Below are 27,323 nucleotides of genomic sequence, written 5' to 3' on the forward strand. Positions count from 1 at the left end.
ATGCTTCAGGCTCATTTTATATTTTTTCCTGTCCCTGTCCTAAAACTCAGTTGTTTCTCCAAAATCAGTTATTGTGGTTGTTTTATTGGAGAACAGTTTGAAAAGTCCAAAAAGAGCTGGCTGATTTTCATCACATAAAAATTATTACTTTTTAAAACTAGGAGTCATTAAAGAATTTTTTTGAGGAGAATAATACACTCACACCTGTAATAGTTTATTTTTAAATTTAAATTCATTAACAACTATAGAAAACGAAACTTGTGCATATTAATGTGGTAACATGTGATGTTTCTATACATGTATATATTATGTAATATTAAAATCAGGTAAAACATTAGCAGAAAGTAGGTGAGATTCTCGAATGGAAGTCTATAACGGGTAAGCTAATTCTGAGACAATAAATAAATTTCCTACAACAATTTATGGGAAAAGTCTAAACAATGGTGCTCAGTCCGGAACTATAAACCTGCTGTTTTTTTTTCTTTTTATTATACTTTAATGAGATGCTTGGGTACAGGAACTAAATGTCATTTATCACTATATGACCATACCTCGACAGAATGGAAGAAAAGACAGAAAGAGGGGTGGGAAGAGTGATATAAAAATTTTAAAGGAGGAATGGATGAATGGAGGGGGGAAGAAGGAAGGAAAGAAGGAAAGGATGGAGGGAAGGAGGAAGGAATGAGGAAGTAAAGAAAGAAGAAAAGCAAGCAGGCAGCAAGAAGACAGAGTGGCAGGCAGGCACAAAGGGAGGGAGGGAAAAAAGAGAGAACAGGGAAAGAATAAAAAATCAGAAGAATTGAAAGAAGAAAGGAAAGAAGGCTTCTGCAATAGAAATACACAATGTTTTTGAGAGTTTGACATGCTACCACCAATTCCCTTTGCAGAGAAAATTATGCAATATTGATTTCAGTAAATATTTGCATTTTGCTTTACACCTTGCAAATCTAATATCAATTGTCACAGTTTATATTATGGTAATAAATAATAGAATAAACAATTCACCAGGCCAGAAGATGTTACAGGAAAGATGAAGGTTTCACTGTTACTTCAGTGATAAAGCATACATTTCTAGAAAAATCTAAAAGTAAGTCTTTGTACTGTGGTATAATCAAAATCACTGATATACTCTGCAACAAAAAGAACAAAAAACAATCATATACTAAATTTACAATTATAATTTATGTTTAGGATTTATTTACTTATTTGATGGGGTGCCCTTTGGGAATATAAAATAAATGGAAGAATTGGAGGAGGTCTTTTAAGTAGTATTTAAGTTAAACATTTAAGACTACTGTCTTCTGAAGATGCAACAGATGAAAAGCTAATATTCCTGTTAAATTGTTGTAGATAGCATAAAGGTGCTGGGTGGCATGGATTTGAATATGGACAAAATGCGACCAGTCTTTTTACTTTTCTTAAGCATGCAACTTGATAGAATAACAAATAAACCCACTTTTCATTCAAAAAGCTGCACCCAATTGTTCCAGCAAATGCACATTTTGTAGAAGGATCGCTGTAGTGTAAAATTAATTTAATCCTTTTCTTAGAGCAATCTATCTAATAACACATCCTCTGATATATGGAGTCTGTCATGTTGTGCTGGATGATTTGAAATAGAGCCCTTCCCCTCCAGACCTCCATACACACCCAAATGGGTTATGATTAGAAGTTATAACTTAGAAGTTCTCCATATTTCAGCTTCTATCCATCTATTCCTTTTAAATTATGAAGTAACTAAAATATTCCAAGTATTTGGCCTAGTGGCTTACATAATATACTAGCAAAAATAAAGACTTCCATAATTTGTGAATCTTCTTCTTTATAAAGATAAGTGATGTCTCTGTGATTCTAATCCATGGCTTTCTATAGTAATGCAGAATCTTTCCACTTAATGTAGCTTCTTTATGCTTCCAAGTTTAGGGGAGTTAAATAAAGTCATTTTTAGCTCCTATACTGTGGGAAGGCCCTCGTGAAAACTGATATTGTGTGATCCCGTGATATTTCTCATATGCTCCTTTCTCTCCCCTCTGTGCTTTACCTCCCTGGACAAATAGGATGTCCAAATTCCCACAGCTGAATTCAAATTTTCTCAAGTTTATATTCAGATTGTTTTTCAACATAAATATATTTCTGGAGATAGCAAATAAAATTTTTTTTTAATTTAATCATTTTGTACTCTTATCAGAAAAAGAATCAGAATCAGTATATATAGGACTATGAGATGTGTGTGATTACTAGATATTCAAAGGCTCACTGTTTTCATCAGGTGTTTTTGCTGTTGTGATCAAAGGACCTGACAAGATCAATTATAAAAGATGAAAAGCTTATTTGGGGGCTCATGGTTTCAGAGTTCTCAGTCCATAGAAGGCTGACTCCATTCTCTGGAGCTTGAGGTGAGGCTGAAGGATGTGGAAGAGGAAAGCAACTCAGAACATTGCATCATCAGGAATCAGATAAAGAAAGCTCTGCTCAAAAAGAACAAAATATATACCCAAAAGGCATGTGGGGAAGAGGGGGGACACCAACCTCCTCCAGCCACACCCTACTAGCCCAGAGTTACCGTCCAATTAATTATTATCAGGGGATTAATGCACTGATTATGTTAAGGCTCCCATCATTTCACTCCACACTCTCTTGAATTGTCCAAATTTTCTTGCATTTGACCTTGAGAATGAGAAAATACCATCAAACAGAAACTTGGATCTACAAGAAGGAATAAAGACCACAAGAAACAATACGTATGTGGGTAATGGTGATATGTGATTTTGTTTTCTCTGATTACCATTTTAAAATATATTTGTCTAAAAATAAAAATATCATGTTGTGGGATTTTTAAGGTGAAAGTTAGACATAGCAAAAACACAGAAATATCTGAATGGAATATAGAAACTAATAAATTCATTGGGCTGTATGTAAAAAAATGGGATATTGAGATACAGCTCATCAATTAAAAAACACTGAGGCAAGCTACCACAGGAACTATATTTTCAGTAAAAATAGACAGACACTAAAGTATACATACATCTTAGTTCCATTATTGAGAATTCTTTAATCAGGAAAAATTAATGCATAATCATAGAAATTAAACAGATTTTGCTTATAGGAGCAGGAATTGATCAAGAGAGACATATTTTCTGGAGTAATACTAATGTGCTATGTTTTGATTGGCATGACCATTTTTACCATATATAAACTTATCCTTACTTTAAAAAAACATAAAGAAGATCATTCTGTATTATGGATAGGGAAGAAATATGATTTTTGAGATCTGAGTGTTTGGAACAAATGCATATATCAAAGTAATGAACAATTCATAGACACTTAGATCTAGAAGAACTTTGATGTTTCTTTAATCCAAGCACCTTTTTCTTATTTCAGAAAAGTGGAAATTGATGTCTACAGATGAAATTTTCTTTACCTTATTATACATTGAGATTGCATTTTATTGTAATTTAAAAAATCCTTTCTCACAAAAGTCTATCAGATTGTAGTTGCTGAAGTGGAAGACAGTTTAGCTCAATTAAACTAACTTTTTAGCTTTTTAATTGAAAGAGAACAGATAAAGAGATGTGATAAAATAGATGTGCACCATAATCATAAAGATTAAGAAATAGAATGTATCTCCCCATAAATTTTGGACATTTATGCTCCAACTGAAATTGCTATTCCTTCCCATCTTACCAAAGGGAATGTCCTCCTAACTTCTAATACTATAGACTTGCTGTGCCTATTTTTGTAATCCATGTAAATGGAATTTTTCTGGATCTATTCATTAATGTCCATCTTTGTCCTTTGGTAATACTTTTGTAAAATTTAATTGAATTACTTTTAAAAATAGTTATTTGAGTAAATAGACCACTATTTATCCATCCTTACAATGACATCTTCCCTGCCTAGTTTACATAGTAGAAATGATATTTCTATGAACATTTTTGTACATGTGTTTTGGTATAAATATCTATTGAAAGTTTCCCAACAGTGAAATTATTATTTTATATAAAACTAGTTTATGTTGCCATCAACAGGATTTTCCTTTCTTTGTGAAGACTGATATTTTAATATTAGCTTTTCTACAGGTTGTCTATCAGCACTGCATAATAGATAGTTCATGGTTTTCTGATTACACAAAAATAAGGATTTTTCATAGGTTAAATTGGCAAGTTAGACATCTTCCTTTGCAAGATGAAAATGTAAATTTCTTGCTCATATATTTTTGTTGTTAGATTTTTCTGACTTCTTAAAGTAGGGTTCTGTATTCTCTGTAGTCACCATTTTCTAATATATGTGTTTCATATGCTTTTCAACTCTGATGTTCTTTTTCTCATTTTGGATAATAAGAACTTTCTAATTTTATTTTTCCAAATTAGTACATTTCTTTCACTCATCATTTTTGTCTTATAAAAATCATTCACAAATCATGTCCTCAAATGTTTTGTAATATATTTCTAAAGGTTTTTGTTGTATTGGCCTTCACATTTTGGTCCACACTCCATCCGAAATTGATTTAAAAAAAAAAATACTTATTTTTAGTTGTAGTTTAGGACACAATACCTTTATTTTATTTATTTATTTTTATGTGGTGATTGACGATCGAACCCAGGACCTCATACCTGCTAGGTGAGCGCTCTACCACTGAGCAACAACCCCAGCCACTGAAATTGATTTTTTAATATTGTGGTGTGAATGTCATTTTTTAAATATGTATACAGAATTTATACCATACATACTATCCCATAGTCTTAGTATTTTTATTGTACCATCAATATAATAAACAAAATGTTCATTCATTTATGATTCTTTTAGATCAATCTTTTTCTTCCATTTCATGTTTTAAAATCTCTTTTATTCTCAACACTACACTTTCAAGATTACTGTAATTTTATAATAAGTCAACATGATGCTTCTTTTTCTCTGCATTTCCATTTAGAGGTTTGAATCAGTTTTTCAGTCATCACACATATGAACCCATAAAAATATAGCTTGTAGTATTTATTAGTATTGCATTGAAATTATAAATAAAATAATTCATATATTTATAACTTTTCTTCTGCAATCTATTAGCATGATATACTCTTTTACTTTTGTAGATCTCCATGATTTCAAATATATGGTAGTCTGAAAAAATACAAAACATAGTAAAATGGTCAGTGGTTTGAGGAATTAAAAATGAGAAGGCAGAGTTCAGAAGGTATTCAGAGCAGTAAAATGTTCTGTATGATCTACACCTGTAGATATATGTCATAATGGTGGATACATCTGTCCAAATTTATATATTTAGACCCAATACCAAGAGTGAACCAATGTTGGTGTAAGAATCTATGCAAGTATGGAGGAAGTAAGTGCATAACTATTTTTCTCTCAAATTAGCTGTGAATATAAACGTTCTCTAAAACACTAAATTCTGCTTTCTTTCAGTGTTTTCCAGCAATCTAAAGTCTCATACATTTTTCTTTTAGATCTTTTTGTAGGTATCTGATACTTTTGATTCTCTCTTATTTTCTATTCTAACAAGTAGTAGCTGAAGAAAACCAACTGAAATTTCTATATTAATCTTTTATCTAGTAAAACAGTTGAACTTACTAAATTTGGTATTTATCTCCCTATTATTTTCATTTTCTTGTATTGGCAATTTACCCACAAATAATAGCATTTTTATTTCTTTCTCTTTACTCAGATATATTTTATAATTTTATTTTGCTTGCTTATTGCATTTAATTAGTAATCCTATGACAATAATAAAGTCAAACTTTGAATACTTGTGTTTTACTAATCTCACAAAAAAAACTTTATTTTCTCATTAACTTTAAAGTAGATTTTCCCCATAGATTAAGGATATTTCTCCTTCTTAGTTTGCAAATGTATTATCTTCAATCACAATGGAATATTATATATTACCAATTTTACTGTATTTATGGATGTGATTACCTGTAATTTTTATACATAATTCAACTCTGCATCTCTAAAATAAGTTGAAATTAGTCATCATGTATTATCCCTTATACATATTGCTGGATGAAGTAGCTGATACTCTCTTTGGAATTTTGAAATACATGTTTTTGATTGGTAATGACTTCAGATTTTCTTTCTCAGAATAGTCTTGTTAAGATTTAGAATTTAAAATATGCTGACCACATAAAATGAGTTTCCTCATTTCCTATCCTTGAAAAATGTTGCATAAGAGAGTATTTTTCTTTCTTAAATATTCAACAAAATTTACATAAAAAGACAAAGGTCCTGGTGTTTTCTTTGAGGAAATATTTTAATTACAAATATTTAATATAATTAAAATCTTTCTGATTTTCTATCTAATGATATTTGGAAAATTATTTTTCTATGACACAATATATTTCTGTTGGAGTTTCAAATTTGTTCAACTGGATGTTTATTATATCTAAACCTGATTCTGAATATGTGGACAGATATACAGACTGACATGAATATAGTCATGCAATCCAAAAAAAAAATGTATATTGGTCTATTTTTTTCTAAAATGTATTGGATATATAAAGTTGTCTTTTATTTTCTTTTTAATGTGTTTTTTAATTATATATAACAGTAGAGTATATTTTGACATATTTATACAAACATGAAGTAGCTCCTCTTCTAATTAGGATCCCATTCTTGTGGTTGTATATGATGTGAAGATTCACTGGGGAGTATTTATATGTGTACGTAGAAAAGTTAAGTCAGATTTGTCCCACTGTCTTTCCTGTTCCTGTTCTGCATCCCTTCCCTTCATTCCCCTTTGTCTAATCTACTGTACTTCTATTCCCCCGTCCCCATGGTGTGTTAGCATTCACATATCAGAGAGAATAATCGATGTTTAGTTTGGGGAATTGGCTTATTTTGCTTAGTCCATAATAATATCCAGAGCCATCCATTTTCTAGAAAATGTCATGAAATCATTCATTTTATGGCTTACTCATATCCTGTTGTGTATATACACTAAATTTTTTTTATACATTCATCTGTTGAAGGACACCTAGAGGTGCCACAGTTTTGCTTTTGTGATTGAACTGCTATAAATTTTGATGTGGCTGTGTTACTGATTTTATATCCTTCTGGGATATACCGAGTAGTAGAATAACTGGATCAAATAGTAGTTCCACTCCAAATTTTCTGAGGCATCTCCATGCTGCTTACCAGAGTGGATGCACCATCTTTTTTGAACATTGTAATGGAAACAATTTATTAATCTTCCATCAAGAAACTTTTTTCTTTTTTAAAAAAAAAATTGTGTGCAGAATGATCCATGCACATTTATACATATACATATTTGTCTCAATCTTTTCATTTCTAGCGTTTCTTGAAAGTAATTATTTTTTTGACTCTGTCTTCTGAGGATTAGATATCTTTTTATTTTATTTTATTTTTTATTTTATAATTTGTTCTAATTAGTTATACATGCTAGTATATTATATGTTTTCCCATTCATTTCACATATTTATATTTATATTCATATATATTAATATATATGTCCAAACTATAACCCTAAACCTATGCATTTTGACATATTGTACACAAATGGAGCACAACTTCTCATTCCAGTACATGGTGCAGTCACTCCAGTAGTGTAATTATACATGTATATAGGGTAATAATGTCTGTCTCATTCTACTGTTCCTCCCATCCTCACAGCCCCACCCTTCCTCTCACTCCCCAGTACACAACCAGAGTTCCTTCATTCTTCTCAACCCTCCTGCCCCACTATGGATCAGCATCTGCTTATCAGGGAAAATATTTGTCTGTTGGTTTTGGGGGATTGGATTATTTCACTTAGCATGATATTCTTCAATTCCATCCAATTACCAGCAAATGACATAATTTCTTTCTTTTTATAGCTGAGTAATATCCTATCGTGTGTGTGTGTGTATCTCACATTTTCTTTATCCATTCATCTATTGAAGGGCATCTAGGTTGGTTCCATAATTTGGTTATTATGTATTGAGCTACTATAAACATTGATGTGTCTGTGTCACTGTAGTGTGCTGATTTTAAGTCTTTTGGGTATAATCCAAGGAGTGGTATAGCTGGGTCAAATGGTGGTTCTGATCCAAGTTTTCTAAGGCACCTTCATACTGCTTTCCAGAGTGGTTTCAACAATTTACAGTCCCAGCAGCAATTTATGAGTGTACCTTTTCCCCAACATCCTCGCCTAACACAATGTTAAGGATTCACATATATATTTATGTATATTCATATATGTATTCTCATAAAACTCCAACCATAACCCAATACTTAAACATAGTCCTAAACATAACACTACGCCAATCATAAAATATTTATATGTGAAACCACATATATTTATATGAAGTCATATATATTTTGACATTTATACTTATACATTAACTTATAATTCATATGTATTTTCATATATATTCATAACCTAAACAACATAACTTTAATCCAAATTATAAATATTCACTTTAAGATAGACCTATCCATATACAAAACTATATACATTTATATGTCTCTCTCTATGTATGTCTCTATATATGCATATTTGTATTCCTTTATCTGGATATATATGTTCATAATCTAACCCAATTTTTAAACTTAGTCTTAACCCTAAGCATAAACTTCCCTACCTATAAACCACATCTGTTTTCATAAATATTCATATACATTTTGACATATATGTTTATAAATTCATTTATACATTTATATATGTACATTTATACATACATACCCTATCTTTTACACAAAATGTAAAATTCCCCCTAAACACAAATCTATCCATATATAAAAGCATATATATTATATGTTTTCACATTCATTTCACATGTTTATATTTATATTCATATATATTAATATATATGTCCAAACTGTAACCCTAAACCTAATAGTACTCCTTAACTCAGAACTAAACCTAACACTACTCCTAACTGTAAGTCTTTTATGTATAGTACTATATATATTTATAGGAATATTCATATATATTTTCTCATATATATTTATATATATCTTTTTATATTTTGATATATATATACCCTAAACATATCCATAATCCTACACCTAAATGAAACCAAAATCTTAATCCAAAACCAAACCCCAACCCAACTCAAAAGCATAATTATACTCATGTATATTAATAATTAAATATATATTTTGTAATTTATAAATATTTATATACATGTGTATATGTATTCCTATTTATTCATATGTACTTATATACAAATTACTACCATAACTAACTGTAACCCTAACCTGAAACATAAAACTTTCATTATTATAACTAAACCACAAATTAAAACCCCTAACTCTAGACATTAAATTCTAACAATTATACAAACACCTAATGCTATTCTTATTCTAACACTAACTCTAACCCAACATATCCTATATTTATATACATTCATTTACACAAACATTTATATCAAAACTCTAAAGGTAAGCTTTACCTTAATTCTATAATTACCCCTAAACCTAATTATACTTATATGCATATTAATATATAATGTTAATTAATATTTTCACACATATAGAGTAATAAATACATTCATATATTCATTCATGTATTCATTCATATATGTAGTTTTACATACTCATACATTATCATACCCTAAACCTTAACCTAACTTTAACACTAACCCTAACCCTAATCATACTTATATCCATAATCATATACACTCATATATAGAGATCTTACACATATATATTTACATACTATTAATGTGTATTCATATATGTATTTTTATAAAACTCTAACTGTAGCCCAATACTTAAACATAGTCCTAACCATAACATTACTCCTATCCATAAAATATTCATACTTAAACTATATGAATCTCAGATTTTCTAGACAATCTTTAATTCCACAAAAAATCCTTCTCTTGTATCTGCTATTTGAGGTTGGTCATTCTGTCTGTCTACCTATCTAACTTCTATTGCTCTATTCATCTAAACTCATTATAGACATTATTCTGTTTAATTTGCAATGTCAGTATTCCTTTATATTTAACTGTAAATTCAGCCTTTGTCTTGCTCATTAATTCCCAAATTTCCATTGTGCTATCTATCTCAAATCATTTTCTTATGCTAGGAGTAGATCCATTAGTGTTTTTTTTTTTCCAGGAAAGGTCTGTTAATAACACTTTTAATCAGTTTTTGTATATATACTATCTTAATTTTAATTCATTCTTGTTATAGAATTTTAATTTAATTTTTAAAAATATAATTTGAGATACATTTTTATTTTTTTTTCTCTTAAGAGAGTTGTAATCCCAATTTGTTTTTCTATAATTTTTCTTTTTATTTTTGGTATTCAAAGTTTTTCTTTTCTTTTTTTTCTGAGAAGCTTTCTTAAAATTATCTTAGGTAAGATTTTCTTGGTGTTCATCTTAATGGGATTTAAGAATGCTTCTTAATTCAATAGCTTCCTGTTCTTCATCAGGCTTGGAAAATGCTTTGCCAATCTCTCTTCCATTACAGGCTCTTTCCTCATTTTTCTCTCCAGTCACAGTGTCTTCTCTCTTTTGATTTTCTCTTTGTATCTCCTTCTATGCTATATTCTATACATGTTCTATTGGATTCTTTTCAGTTTACTAAATCACTTAATCTATGTAATTTATGCTAATATGCTTATCCTTTTACTTAAATTTTCTTAACATACTACACTCAGCTATTTCAAATTATACTGAGAACCCAATTATCTAAATATTCTGTGAGTCTATTTGTGCTTTGTATTTGGTTTAATAGGTTTTAGTCAAATTACCATCTCTCTTCATTTGCATGTTTTAATGAACTAAAATTCTATAAAAATATTTTGAGATCTTGAATTATATTCTACTATAGATAATTCAGTATTAAAACTAACAAAGATGGGACTCACATTTCATGATAATCTCTGTTTTATTTTTAAAAAGTTATATTAATTCTCACAATTTCCAAGTTTATTTCCTTCTATGAGCTATATCTTAAACATTTATCAAGTCATAATGCCTTATTTTGGTAGTTCTCCAGCTCTATTCTTTATACCTATCCTATGACTTTTTTTTGAAAGCGCTGTTTAACTTGTAGTGTTTTCCCAATCTTAGTGGTTTCCATATTTGGCAGATGCCTATGACCTTAATGGGATTCCAAAAGATAGTTTACCTTTTTCAAGCTTCCCCCACACCCCCTGGATTTAGTTCAGCAATATTTCATTCTACATATATATATGAACTTATACAGAATAATTTTTCTACTGGTTCCCATCTGAATGATTGGGAAGCTTAAACTACAACCTCCCTTGACTCATGTTTGCTAAGGAAATTTTGGAGTGTTTTCAGGGGTGAACCACATGATTTGTTTCCTCAAAACCAGTAAATTGCCTTTATAACAACTTTAATTTAAAAAAATCCAAAATATTTTTACAATTTTTGAATTTTGTAATTCAAATCTCAAGGCAGACTCTTATGACTGTCTAAAGTCCTACCCCAACACTAATTAATAAGGCAGTCCATCTGACAAACATCAACCATTTTAGTATACCTCTGTAGATGTGGGAGAAGAATGACATTAATTAATCTGGGAACAATAGTGGAATTATTTCATCCTTGCTATGTACTATATTGTCTTGAATTATGATTTTGTTTTAGTGGAATTTATTTATTTTTATATATTTTCATTTGCAATAATGAGGAGATGAACTAAAAATGGTGGAATTTCTAGATAGAAAGTGAGTTGAAAATGTTACAGAACTTTGATAGTTTTGTGTACATAGAATTTATGCATCTGTAACAACTTTAATTTAAAAAATCCAAAATGTTTTTTAAATTTCTTCTCTGTATAGGTCTAAAGTCCTACCCTAATACTAATTAATAAGGCAGTCTTATGCCTATGTGTGTGTAGTTTTTTTTTATGAGTATATCAGCTGCTAAAATTTATTCATCTAGCCTAAAGATATCAGAGTCTATGCATAAATAAATAAACCTTTGACTACATTTCAAGGAGGAGGAAAACAACAAAGATAAGAAAACATTCAAATCTGCCTATTTGAAATGGCAATTACTTGGCATATTAATTATGAAGAGATGTTCCATTTTTTAATGAATCTACTTAGGACTTTAGGGTCTCCAGTGACAATCAGAATGCAATGTAATTTGTTGCTGTTGCTGGCTCACAGACACACTGCAATATCTGATAGTTGGAAAGAATAAAAATCAATTGGAAGTCAGCATAGCTTAAAGATATTTAAAGAACCTCAAAAAATTCTTAGCCAGATTTTCCTGTTGTTTATTTATTCTGTACAGTAATACATGTATATGTTTCCATGTTAGAATGTTGAAACATGCTTAATACATGTCTTTTGTGGTATCTGGGTGATTCTTTAACTGCCCTAAAACACAATGTGGCACTTATGGTGCTTTTTGTTTTATTATTCATAGCATCATTCATGAAAGGACTCCATTAGCCGGCATACTGATTTATCTGTGTTTCCTTTTCCACCATAGTTTGTAAAGAAACTTCACAATGTAATGAAAGGGACATGAGTTTTATAATTCAAATCTCAAGGCAGACTCTTATGACTGTGAAGATTTCTTTATCCTTTATTTCTTTGTGGCTCCTCAGAAATGATCTCCAAATAGGGTGTCATAGGATTATACATATCAGCAGACATTTAAAAAAAAAATACTTGTTTTCTGCCTCTCACTGGTTCCCAAACCAATTGCTATTCTAAAACAGATGGCCCCTCATTATAGGCGATAATTAAATTTTCTAATTGTTGACCGTGGTTGGGTTACCCAAAGCATTTTGGAATATTCCAAAAGGCAAATTAGTATTATAAAAGAGAACACTGTATTTGGAGTAAAAAAGACCAGGAATGGAATCTTCTGATACTTATTTGGCCTGAGGTAAAGCAAGTAAAATGCATTACAAGATTCCATTTCTTCCTTACTCTTGTGATTCTCATTTGTAAAAGGGATTACAGATGTCCATTAAATAGAACAGCTGCAAGGATTAAAGAGGCACTACCTGAAGAATCTGTAGCTTACATTCTGGCAGAGAATGAGTTCCATAAGTCCTCCATTCCTGCCTTTCTTTTTTATTGACAGCAGACCTTGCATCATTTTTCCTAAAACATTTCATTTCCCATTCAGCACTCATCATCCAGGACATACTGGCTCTCTGGCTCCACAGGAAGAAACTTTGATGTTTCAAACACAACTTCATAGTCGACATGGTCCATTCCTGATGTTTTCTTTTCTTTTTTTTTTTACTTTTCATTCTCCACCAACATTTTGAGCACCCACAGCACACCAGCAATGTCCCTGAATGCTTGTCTGAACAACTGTAAATAACAAGCAGCAATGAAGATGCTGCTCTGCCACAACTTGAGAGTCAACGATTAATCAGACAAGCTGAAAACCGAACAAAAAAGTCATGGAAGTGGGGTAGCATCGAACAGCCTATTCTATTCCCTGTCTATCATGAGGGTGATGCTTTTCCTTTGGGACATAGACGGGGAAGCATTTGGTATTTCTGGGATGTGGTTGATAGAAATGGTAAGGGGTAGGAAGGAGATAAAATCCCCACTTTGGTGTACATTTTCTGTGTGTCCTGTATACTCATCCTGCCTAATCTTAGTGCCATCTCCCACCCTCAACACTGTACCAAGTCCTGAACTCCATCCATATGAGCCACCCTACAGTATTAGTCTCTGAATGTCTGCATTTGTGCACACAGACAATGAAGACTAAACAGTCATTTCAACCATATAGAAACTATGAGGCTTAAAAAATATCAGGAATTTGACTGTCTTGCTTGTCGATCTGTTCTCATGACATTTAGATCCAGAATTCAAGTATCACATATGAACAAAATATAAATTGTGCTTGTATTGGTCTTTGGAAAGTTTCTCCTCTTCCCCAACATAGTCAGTTCTAATTAACTTAAATAATCACATGGGTTACATATCGAAGAGAAGGAGTGAGCTATCTCCCCTGAAAATATATGTTAATGAGGTGGTTGTTATGCACTGAATTCTTCTGAATCCAAAGAAAAATGATACCTATTATTCTGTATTTGAATTCAAACTTGCATTACCATGTTCTTTATTCAGCTTTTATTATGAATAGTTGCTAAAGGCTTTTGTTTCCAATCCTTCCCATAATGTATTGAGGTAGTTTCTTCTCTGTCATTTCCTGAAATGGGATATTGTATCATAACAAGTCTATGTGCATGTTAATTGAGAAGTTATTGCAAGTACAATTAAAACTAATGTCAGGCGTTGTTATTATCATTATTATTATTGTCTTTATTATTACACAGCTGTATTTGGAAATAATTTTACCCTTTCAATAGCCATGTGAGATAGGAAAAAAAAAACAGTATTATGATCAACATTTTATAAATGAGCCTGAGTTCAGGTATTTATACCTGGACTAAGTAGTTATGCAGCTATTTCCTGCCAGCATTGGGAATAGGTCTCCCAAACTCTAACCTGGTTTTCTTTATAGCTCATGGATTTCAATATTTTTCCCCCAACCATCAGAATAAAAGCATATATGTGCCACCTTCAGCATATTGTTCCCTAACAGATTTTTAGTAAAAACATACATACAGAAATTTCCCTGAAGATATCTTTTGAGAAGATCAATATTTCCTTCAGTTCCTTCAGAAATTAAGATTGTGTTTATCTATTCTCTATCCTCATTATTTCTTTCCCAGCTTTGCAGAGTTTCTGCCACTTTTCAATGCTTGTCTTCAACTACTTTGCCCAATATTCTGTCCATTTTCAAAGGGAAATATGCCACTTTATATGGTTTTTTATCTTTAATTTTATTGATTTTTTAAATATATGACAGCAAAAGGCATTACAATTCATATTACACTTATAGAGCACATTTTTTTCACATCTCTGGTTTTATATAAAGTATATTCATACCAATTCAAGTCTTCATACATGTACTTTGGATAATGATGTTCATACATTCCACCATCATTGCTAACCCCCTGTCCCCTCCCTTCCCCCTCCCCCCCAACCTATCTGAAGTTTTTCTATTACTCCCATTCTCCCCCTCACTACCCCACTATAAATCAGCCTCCTTATATCAGAGAAAACATTCGGCATTTGTTTTTTGGGGATTGGCTAGCTATACTTAACATTATCTTCTCCAATGCCATCCATTTACCTGTAAATGCCATGATTTTGCTCTCTTTAATTACTAAGTACCATTCCATTGTATATATATGCCAGACTTTTTTTATCCATTCATCTACTGAAGGGCATCTAGGTTGGTTCCACAGTTTAGCTATTATGAATTGTGCTGCTATAAACATTGATGTGGCTGTGTCCCTGTAGTATGCTGTTTTTAAGTCCTTTGTGTATAGACCGTGGAGTAGGATAGCTGGGTCAAATGATGGTTCCATTCCAGTTTTCCAATGAATCACCATACTGCTTTCCATGTTGGCTGCACCAAATTGCAGTCCTACCAGCAATGTATGAGGGTACTTTTTCCCCACATCCTCGCCAACACTTGTAGTTGTTTGTCTTCACAATAGCTGCCATTTTGATAGGAGTGAGATGAAATCTTAGAATAGTTATGATTTGAATTTCTCTAATTGCTAGAGATGATGAACATTTTTTTTTCAGATATTTCTTGATTGATTGTGTATCTTCTTCTGAGAAGTGTCTGTTCAGGTCCTTGGCCCATTTATTAATTGGGTTATTTGGTTTTTTATTTTGGTGTTTAGCTTTTTGAGTTCTTTTTATACCCTAGAGATTAGTGCTCTATCTGATGTGTGAGGGGTAAAAATTTGCTCCCAAGATGTAGGCTTTCTATTCACCTCACAGATTGTATCTTTTGCAGAGAAGAAACTTTTTAGTTTGAATCCATCCCATTTATTGATTCTTGGTTTTAATTCTTGAGCTCTAGGAGTCTCATTAAGGAAATTGGGGCCTAATCCGACATGATAGCTATTTGGGCCTACTTTTTCTTCTATTAAACGCAGGGTCTCTGGTTTAATTCCTAGGTCCTTGATCCACTTTGAGTTGAGTTTTGTGCATGGTGAAAGATAGGCATTCATTTAGTTGCCTATGGATTTCCAGTTTTCCCAGCACCATTTGTTGAAGAGGCTATCTTTTCTCCAATACATTTTTTTGGTTTTTTTGTCCAATATAATTGTAATTTTGTGTGTTAGTCTCTGTGTCCTCTATTCTGTACCACTGATCTACCTGTCTGTTTTGGTGCCAATACCATACTGTTGTTACTATTGCTCTATAGTATAGTTTAAGGTCTGGTATAGTGATGCCATCTGCTTCACTCTAACTGCTAAGGATTGTTTTAGCTATTCTGGGTCTCTTATTTTTCCAGATGAATTTCATGGTTGCTTTTTCTATTTCTTTGAGGAATGCTATTAGAAGTTTGATAAGAATTGCTTTAAATCTGCATAGTGCTTTTGGAAGTATGGTCATTTTGATAATATTAATTCTTCCTATCCAAGAGCAAGGTAGATCTTTACATCTTCTAAGGTCTTCTTTGATTTCTTTCTTTAAGATTCTATAGTTTTCATTATATAGATCTTTCACCTCTTTTGTTGATTCCCAAGTATTTTTTGAGGCTATTGAAAATTGGGTAGTTTTCCTTTCAGAGGATTTGTAACTGATATACAGAAATGCCTTTGATTTATGGGTGTTGATTTTATAACCTGCTACTTTACTGAATTCATTTACTAATTCTAGAAATTTTCTGGTGGGACTTTTTGGGTCTTCTAGGTATAGAAGCATATCGTCAGCAAATAGTGCTAATTTAAGTTCTGCTTTTTATATGCATATCGCTTTAATTTATTTTGTCTGTCTAATTGTTCTGGCCAGTGTTTCAAAGAACTATGTTAAATAGAAGTGGTGAAAGAGGGCATCTCTGTCTTGTTCCAATTTTTGGATGGAATGCCTTCAATTTTTTCTCCATTTAGAATGATGTTGGCCTGGAGCTTAGCATAGATAGTCTTTATAATGTTGAGATATGTTCCTGTTATCCCTAGTTTTTCTAGTATTTTGAACATGAAGGGGTGCTATGTTTTCTAGTATTTTGAACATGAAGGGGCGCTATGTCAAATGCTTTTTCTATGTCTATTGAGATGATCATTTGAATCTTATCTTTAAGTCTGTTGATATGCTGAATTACAGATTGATTTCAATATGTTGAACCAACATTGCATCACTGGGATGAATCACATTTGTTCATGGTGCACTATCTTTTTAGTGTTTCTGTATTAGATTTGCCAGAATTTTTTTGAGAATTTTGGCATGTATGTTCATTGGAGATATTGGTCTGAAGTCTTCTTTCTTTGATATGTCTTTGCCAGATTTTGGAATCAGGCTAATATTGGCCTCATAGAATGAGTTTAGAAGTGCTCCCTCTTTTTCTATTTTCTGAAATAAATTGAAATGTATTGGTATTAGTTCTTGAAAGATCTCATAGAACTCTGCTGTGCATCAATTTGGTCCTGGGCTTTTCTTGGTAGATAGGCTTCTGATGGTATCTTCTATTTCATCACTTGATATTGGTCTGTTTAGATTGTGTATATTATCCTGATTAAATTTAGGCAAATCATATGACTTAAGAAATTTTTCAATGCCTTCAATATCTTCTATTTTACTGGAGTACAAGTTTTCAAAATAATTTCTAATTATCCTCTGTATTTCTTTATTGTCTGTTGTGACATTACTTTTTTCATCACGTATGCTGGTGATTTGAATTTTCTCTCTTCTTCTCTTTGTTTATGTAGCTAAGGGTCTGTCAATTTTATTTATTTTTTCAAAGAACCTACTTTTTGTCAATTTTTTTCAATTGTTTCTTTTGTTTTGATTCCAGTTCTAATTTTAATTATTTCCTGCCTTCTCCTGCTTTAGATGTTGATTTGTTCTTCTTTTTCTGGGGCTTTGAGATATAATTTAAGTCATTTGTTTGTTGACTTTTTCTTCTTTTATGACATGAACTCCATGCAATGAACTTTCCTCTTAGGACTGCATTCATAGTGTCCCAGAGATTTCACTATGTTGTGTCTGTGTTCTCATTTATCTCTAAGAATTTTTTAATCTCCTCCTTGATGTCTATTGCAACCCGTTGTTCATTCAGTAGCATATTGTTCAGTCTCCAGGTGTTGGACTAATTTTTATTTTTTATTTTTTCATTGATTTTTAATAATTGCATTATGATCTGATAAAATGCAGGGTAGTAGCTCTACTTTTTTATGATTTCTAAGAGTTGCTTTGTGGAATATTATATGGTCTATTTTAGAGAACAATCCAAGTGCTGCTGAGAAGAAAGTGTATTCTCTTGATGAAGGAATAAATATTCTATATATGTTAGTTAAGTCAAAGTTATTGATTGTGTTATTGAGATCTATATTTTCTTCATTCAACTTTTGTTTGGAAGATTTGTCCAGTGGTGAGAGAGGTGTGTTAAAGTCACCCAAGATTATTGTGTTGTGTGTGATCAATTTGACTCTTGAACTTGAAAAGAATTTGTTTGATGAACATAGCTGCTCCATTATTTGAGGTATATATATTTATAATTGTTAAGTCTTGTTGGCATATGGTTCCCTTGAGCAGTATGTAATGTCCATCTTTATACCTTTTGATTAACTTTGGCTTTAAGTCTCCTTTATTTGATATGAAGATGGGAAGCCCTGCTTGTTTCCACAGTTCATATGAGTGGTATGATTTTTCCCAACCTTTAATCTTCAGTCTATGTATGTCTTTTCCTATCAGATGAGTCTCTTGGAGCAGCATATTATTGAGTTTTTTTTTTTTAATCCAATCGGCTAGGCTATGTCTTTTGATTGGTGAGTTTAGGGCATTCATAACATTCAGGGTTATTATTGAGACATGGTTTGTATTCCCAGACATATTTGTTTAATTTTGTTATTTAACTTGACTTGATTTTCTTCTTTGATTAATTTTTCCATTATGATAATACCTCCCTCTGCTGATTTTCATTTTTGTTTTTCATTCCCTATTCATAGAATATTTTGCCAAGGATGTTTTGTAGTGCTGGTTTTCTGGCTGTAAATTCTTTTAACTTTGGCTTATCAGGGAAGGTTTTTTTTTCATCATCAAATCTAAAGCTTATTTTGCTGGATACAAGATTCTTGGTTGGCATCCATTTTCTTTCAGAGATTGATATATGTTGTTTCAGAATCTTCTAGCTTTTGGTGTCCATGTTAAAAAATTTGCTGTTATCCTAATTGGTTTCCCCCTATATGTAATCTGATTTCTTTGTCCCATGGCTCTTAATATTCTCTCCTTATATTGTAAGTTTGGCATTTTCATTATAATGTGTCTTGATGTGGATCTGTTGTGATTTTGTACATTTGGCATCCTGTAGGCTTCTTGAATTTGGTTTTCCAATTTATTCTTCATGTTTGGAAAGTTTTCTGATATTATTTCATTGAATAGATTGTTCATTCCTTTGGTTTTGAACTCTATACCAACCTCTATCCCAATAACTTTTAAATTTGGTTGTTGTCTTTTTATGCTATCCCATATTTCTTGAATTTTCTGCTCATGGTTTCTTACCATTTTCAATGTGTTGTCTACATTCTTTTCAAGATTATAAATTTGTCTTTATTGTCTGATGTCCTATCTTCCAAATGGTCTAATCTGTTGGTGATGCTTTCAATTGAACTTTTAATTTGGTTTATTGTTTCTTTCATTTCAAGGATTTCTGTTTTGTTTTTTTTAAGAGCTTCTATCTTCCTATCTGAGGTGATCTTTTGCTTCCTGTATTTGTTTATGTAGATCCTTGTCAAATTATCTTTTGCTGCCTGTATTTGCTCTCTTCCTACAGTTCACAGAACATTTTAATCATGTACATCCTGAACTCTTTCTCTGTAATTGTTTCTGCTGTGCTGGCCATGGATTCCAACACTGTGGTATCTTGATTTGTTTGGGGAATTTTCTTTTCTTGTCTTTTCATGTTGCTTATGTGTCTTCCCTTCTCGCTCTGTGGGTCTTGGGTGTTATTGTTTTTACCCTCTAGGTTTGTAGTGCTCCTTTAAGGTTCCAAAACCTCTCCTTTTTGAGGAAGGACAATGTTAACAGATCCCAATATCAACAGTATACCACCCATGAACAATTCATTGCTATTAAGAAGTTTACAGTTTGGTCACAATGTTCAAAAGTGTTGGATTCGATTACTATGTATAATAACGATATTATCTATAATTACAAACCTAATCAGTAGGTTTGTAAAAGGGTTTACAATTTCTGATGGTGGACAATGAACTGAGAGTGAGGCATAGAATGATATGCTGAGGAGGTATGAGGTGAGAATATAGAGTTAATATATCTTAGGAAGTGTGAACAAGAAATCTTATGGAGAGGGTTAGTGGCAATAGAATATATAAGAAGTAGTCTTGGGCAGACAAGTATGTGGGAAGCCAGTAGAGTATATAAAACAAATACACATATGTATTTAGAAAAATAAAGGATGCTAAAATAGTAAAAATTGGAGGGGAAAAGAAAAATACAAGAAGAAAAAAAGGGGTCATATACAACAATTCTATATTATAGTATTTAGATTTCACAGTCCTCAAAATCCTAATTCATGCAAAGTCCTTGGTTTCACGTATGTTGGGGATGTGAAGGCAGGAAGATGGGCCGGGAGCGGGGGGAGAAAAAAGAAAAAAAAATTAATTCTCCAAGAAAGAAACTAGGATTTTTGCTAGTTTTAGAGATATGTGTCTTTCCTGATTCCCTTCTCCTCCAATAGGCGGGGTCGTCTGTTGTAAGCTGTAATCTCTGCCCTCAGGATGGTGAAGATAACCAGGGTAGGAAGGCTGGTCCTGGTGTAGGGCACCTGGCAGTGAGGGGTGCCACCCACCAGTCCCTGTAGGAAGTCTGCACCTCAAGGGTCTTTTTTTGGGTCCACTTATATGACTTGAGCACCCGGTCCTCTCTCCCTGTCTTGACTGAATATTTCCTAGTTCCTGGTCTCTCTGATAGTCTCCAAACTTTTGCCCCATTTCCCTTCTCTCTTAACAGTTCCCAGTTGGGGGAATTCTCTTCCTGGGGCTCCCATAGGCAGTGCCCTGGTCACACTGTACACCCATCCTACTGAGAGTTGTTTGAGTTAGGCAACTACTGTGCTGGATTACCACTGCTGGGAGAGGGGGCATTGGAAACCAGGTACCTGGCCAGCTGAAGCTCCAATATGGTAGCTGTCCCCACAAAATATGGCAAAGAAGTTGAGCACCAGCTTTGGGTGTCAGGTGGGTTGCGGGGTGCTAAGAGATGGTGCTGTGCTGAGGGTAGGTAGTAGCTCAGTGACCTGCATAAAAGAAGAGTGAAGTTTGGGAGTTCTGCAACAGTGCTGAAAGGTGATTCTTCTAAGGTGCTTGCAAACCCTGCGTTGGCTAGACCTTCAAGGGTATCTGAGCCAAGAATCCTGCTGGAATGCTGAGGCCTGGAGCCCTGCACAGGGGTACAGTGCTGGTGATTTCTGTGCAAGAGCAGCTGTGTAGGGGTCCTCTATCACTTTCAGAAATGCCATATTCCCACTAGATGAGATCCAGGCCATGGAGTGACAGAGAATGCTGCCTCCCTTTGGGCCGCCATCTTGGATTCCCCTCCCCCCCCCAGGTATTTTTAAAATATTTCTTTAATCCCTCATTTGAGCAACAAAGATTATTATTTTAAGCAAATGCTAAAGCATTTTTTAAAAGTATACAATGACTTCATGTGACCTCACCTTACTCCAGTTCCTGCCTCTGATTCCTTATACACCCAATGGTTACGTCCACCCTTCCATAGCTTTACTGCTGGAATTTCGCTTGGAAAGTTGCTAAAATTGGGGCTACTGTATCAGTGCTCAGAGAATCTTTCCCACCTCAGAAAGGCATAAAAACATGCATAGAACCCTTCAGCGTGTCTTCCAGAACGAAGCACATTTGCCTTATCTTTGTCACTACGCACTTTCTGGTGACTCAACATAACTCGCTTTTGTAACTCTGCTGCATGAAATACCAGACAAGTATTCAGATTCTTTGTTAGATGACATGTAAGTTTTGTTTTTAACCTTGTGGGTGAATTCCACATTTATAATTTCACTGATTGCCTCATATTACCCCTTGTTGAGGAAGACATTACTTTCTTGTGCCTTGGTAGCAGAAAACATGTTCCTTTCATGTTGCAGGCTGTCTGAGCCTGTTATTTGCTCTGGCCATATCAGTCTTTCTAGACACTGTCCCTATGGCCTGCAGCTCTGAGGTCTAGAGTTTTCAGTTGATGAAAATTTAAGGTAAAACATATCTATCCAAGTGAAAATAAAAATGCAACTTATTGAGTTGCATTCCAGAGGCTTAGCTGCCCTAAGCATTTCTTCAAGTTCCCCTTATGAACTGGAGATCCTTAGACCCAGAGAAGTGAAGTCAGTTAGAATATCTTGTATTTGATGGCAGATTTGTTTCACACCAAGTTTCTTTTCTTTTGGTTCTGCTATATTTCTTTAACACACAGGGAATAAAGCATAGAGAGGCACAGATGCATTAAGTTAATTTGTCTCTGGTTAGAATAAGAAATATCCAGATTTGAAATTCAGGTTTTCACCATTGCTGTCTGCAACATCTCAAATTTTGTATCCCTGAGCTCAGGACTAAAATGTTTTTTATCTGTAAAATGGGCCTAATTATTTCTACTTATCATTGTGATGACGAAATAGGAACAAATGAACTTCCGTGGTCTAGAAATTGCTATGAAGCCTAATACAGTTTTTAAGACATGGTTCATTCATCTTAAGACTGAAGGAATTACCAGTTATTATTTGTATGGTCCCATCCATGTATTAGACTCCATGATTGCAGTTTGTGACCTCTAAATCTGCTCCCTTAACTGCTCACTGATTCTTTAAGGGCTTAGTTTATCTTAATCCAAAGGAAGGCACATTGTTGAGGCAGCTATGAGTATATTCTCAGCTCTTCAGACCAAAGTATATCAGAAAAGAATGGCATCGCCTTGTGTAGTAGCTCCCCCCAAATATGGGATATATACAGTAACAGGAAACACTACCCATGTATTATACATATAAATGCCCACTGCCAAAAGGCTGGGAGGCCAAAGGATTCCATGTCAGTTCTGTGCCCTGTGAGCACATAAAAGATTCTGAAGAATGCTGTAGCATAGTCGATAGCATTGAAGATTCTGTATAACCCTTGCCTGGGTTCAAATCCCATATAGCCACTTTCTAGTTGAATGGCCTTGGGTAAGTGATCCCTGAACCCATTTTCCCTATTTAAACAACGGAAATAATAGTAGCTTCCAAATCTCAGGGTTTTACAAGGATTGGATGATCTCATACATATATACTTAGAACTTTAAAAAAAGTCTGGCAAGTCAGAGACATTTGATATATTTCTTGTTTTATTTTCATCACAATTCTGGAAGATAGGAATTATAGTAAGCAAACTGAGGATCAGAGAGGAAATTTTCCCCCTAGATTATACTACTAATATATCATCTAGTGTACCACTAGTATCAGACATTCAAGCCTTAGTAATCTTCATTCAAAGCCTGGGCATCTCCACTTCATCACAACACCATCTGTCTCTAATGAAATAACTACAGCGCAGATAGATGCTTGCAAAAGGCCAATCTGCAGTGCAGAGGCACCCCATTCCAAAATATCCTTAAGAGTAAAATGTCCACACAAAGAATATATCCCCTAAAACCTAGAGATGCTTGAGGGACAACAAATCTTGGAACATTGCAAAGCCACAGAAAATAATGTCTTAACAAGTTTTCAACTATTAAGGAGCAGACTAATATAAACATTGAACTGCTAATGGCAAGGATTATAAAATCAATGGAGTATTTCATGAGATTTAGTGCAATGCATACAAAATGGGGGTGATGCTTTTTCCACTTTTCAAAGTGAGCTGAAAATGAAGTTGCACATCATTTTATAATTAAAGACTTCAAGGGGCTCTGAAAATGTTCATACTCATTCCTGAGTTACATTAATGTATTGCCTGATGTCAGTGAAAGACAAATGGGTTTCGCTGTAGTAAATCATCAAGCAATAACAATTTAATAACTTGTTTGATGGATGAAGCCCCCAAATTAAACAAAGTCTCACAAAGAATTCAAGATCACCTAAGAGAAACTTCATTAATAAATGTAAGGTAGAAAGGGAAGTGACCTAGCATCAGCTGAGCATGCACAAAATGCTCCAGGCTGTGTCATAAGAATTTTAGATGATTATTGTCTATAATTCTTTCAGCAACCTCATCAGGGGTAATTTATTAACATTATGGTTGGGCAACTGAGATTTGCAAAAACTGACTAGAATTACACGTCAGGTGCACATCACCCTAGTACCTCTATTCTTGGTTCCCTCCCACCTTCTCTCTTTACCCTTTCATCCTTCCTTTTCTTCCTACCTTCCCCAGTTAGTGAAATCAACATTAAGTAAACAGATGTTATATATCCTGGGCACTGTATTAATTGATAGGGTTGAACAGGGAGCAAAAACATCTTTGGACGCTTTCAGTGGAGCTGAACCTAAAGTGGAGATGAACGTTGGTTGTTATACCCATAAACATAAATTGACACATGAGAGAAAGGTCTTGAATAGAGGAAGATGAGTCTAAAGAAGAAAGGAATGTCCAGGTGAGGATGGAATCCTGAGCAAGTGATACTGTGACGTTCCAAAGGGAGTACATCTCTTAGGGTAGGTGTGTGAGGTGTGAGATACATGAGAGATAATGGAATCACAGGTGCAAAACTGGAGAGAGACAGCATTCCTGAAAGCCCAGGGAAAGAAGAGCAGAGCTGAAACACACATTTATCTTAACCTGGAAAGATATTTGTAATATGTTAATAAGCAACAAAATAAATTTCAAAGTAATACACACAGGATGTGATTTAATTTCTGATTAAAAGAAGAGCAGAAAAATAAGGACATTATGTGTACAAGTTCATATAGATGGATACATCCCAGACTATTGACATTGATATGTTTCAGGGGTGAAGTTATTAAGGAAAAGCTACTATTTTATTCCACACAAATGTATGGCTTCAATTATTTTGTGACTAAGAAAACAAATGATTGATTGATAAAAACTTTATGTTTTAGAGGGCAAGTCTAGAGTTAATGATTGATTGATAAGTTTTTTGAAATCTGTGGTTGTGTAATCAGGTATGGTCCACCTTCTATTTGCGTGTTCTACCTTCTGCATAATTAATTCATTCTTCTTTCTACTGATGTACTTTACAGAGTCCTTCAGACTTGGTGAATCATGGTTTGGAAACCACTACACTACAGAGAATCAAAAGCATCTTTCATGTCTAAGACTTTTGGATAGCAGGGAACTCCAAAGTTAGTGGGAAGAACTCATGGTCTAAGGTTGAGCATGGCATTGGGGACATATTCCTTCCACCAGTAACTGCTGAAATACTCCCATTTTATAGTTCCACGAGGTGCCTGAGAACTTGGGAACAGTGTAACCTTCGTCAGGGTTACAGTTATTGAAGATGGGTGGCCCAGTCTGCTCTAGACTTTCTCTAGGAACACCATGTGGAACCCACTCTGCCAACTTTGCTGGTCCTGCATCACTCATACTTTTGGTAGATTTGCTGTTATCTTGTAAAACAAAATAATTAGGCCCAAGTTCCTGGTTATCTTTTAGATTCAGGGAAATCTGCCATGCAGCATTGCTGTACTGCCGAACTGAGTTTCTTAAATATCATTGTACAAGTATAAAATACACTGTTTATTTTAAAATTACCTATGTATTTAGGTTCCTCTGTATGTGTGTATATGTGTGCATGTATTATATTCCCCTAATATAGGTATTATATGTACATATATGTGCTTCTATTGTCTATTTCCATATATATGTATTGTGTGCTTAAAGCATTTTAGATGCTGAAAGTAAATCATGCTTTTCATGGTCTTTTTTTTTATTTCTAGTATACTTTTCTCCAGTAAAATCCATTTCTCTAGTTTCATTATTTCTGGAGATGACCTGGTTGCAAAGGGGGAAAAGACACAAACATATATATACTCAGAGAAAGCCAGGCAATCCTTTCTTGTTCCACACATAATTAAAAGTATAATACATTTTCCATCCTGTGTCACTATCAAACTCTTCTCCAGTGGTATTTAATCCCATGACCTTGAGAGGCATCAGTCATAATAGAAAAAGAGGAGAAACACAGGATTTGAGATCTTGTGAGTGGAAAGATTCTTCTATTCCTAGCAAAGTTCTGAAGGTAAATTAATGTTTTCACATTCCGAAGAAGTAAAAGAACTTCAACAGCCAGAAGATACCAAGATGTCAGTTTCTTTGACAGGGGTAAAGCCTGGGCCTTTACAGTAGTGATTAGCAATAAGAAAAGACAGAAATTTCAGGGTAAAGTGTCCTGGAGAATGGTACAAACCCTCAGAATGATGGGTGGAGTGTAAGTGTGGCCCTTGGCTCTAGTGGCCCAGCCTGCACCAGTGTCTGTTTAAAATGTTCGAAAGATAGTTCATAATTTCATAAAAAACAATTCAATTGCTTTTCTGATTAAAAAATGTCTTTTTAGTGTTGAGAAAAGAAACATATAGAGAAAAAAATTTCATCCATAATCCAAAATTATATGTTAACATTTACAGCTATTACCTTTCAGTGTTTCTCTATATGTTTTCTACAGAATTATGATTATAACACAGTTTGTGGATTATTATCAGTAATAAACCAGTGTTGTTGTTTTTTGATCCTCTTCTCATAAAAGCAAAAGTACTCCTGTGTTATTGTAGATTCTTGTAACACTAGAGGCCATTGGAACAAAGAAATTGAGTTTCAATCTTAACTATTTTACAAACACTTTGTGTCTGACTTTGGATACAATTCTAGCTTTCTTATATTATAATGGTAGTATTATTGAGATAATAAAATATATATAATATGCTTATCATACATGATAGTGCATGGTAAGAAGTCAGCAAAGTTAGCTAAACTAATAATAAAATGAACTATTATTATTTTGGGGGGGCACACCAGGGATTGAACCCAGGGGTGCTTAACCACTATGCACATCCCCAGTCCTTTTTAATTTTTTTTACTTTGAGATAGGTTCTCACAAAGTTGCTGAGGACCTTGCTTAGTTACTGAAGCTGGTTTTGAACTTGCCATCCTCCTGCCTCAGACTCCTAAGCTGCTGGGATTATAGGCATGTATCACCGAGCCCAGCGTGACTTGTGTTTTTAATAATTATTTCCTTAGAATAATTTCCCAAATGTGAGATCACTGTGCTAGCAGTTATTATCTTGTTGATCAGCCTCAATACCTATGAATGTTGTTTTCTTAAGGTGTTTATCAATGAGGTCCTTACACCAAGAGCACATGGCCAC

The sequence above is a fragment of the Marmota flaviventris genome, chromosome 11, assembly GCF_047511675.1.
Source record: "Marmota flaviventris isolate mMarFla1 chromosome 11, mMarFla1.hap1, whole genome shotgun sequence".
Classification (NCBI taxonomy): domain Eukaryota; kingdom Metazoa; phylum Chordata; class Mammalia; order Rodentia; family Sciuridae; genus Marmota; species Marmota flaviventris.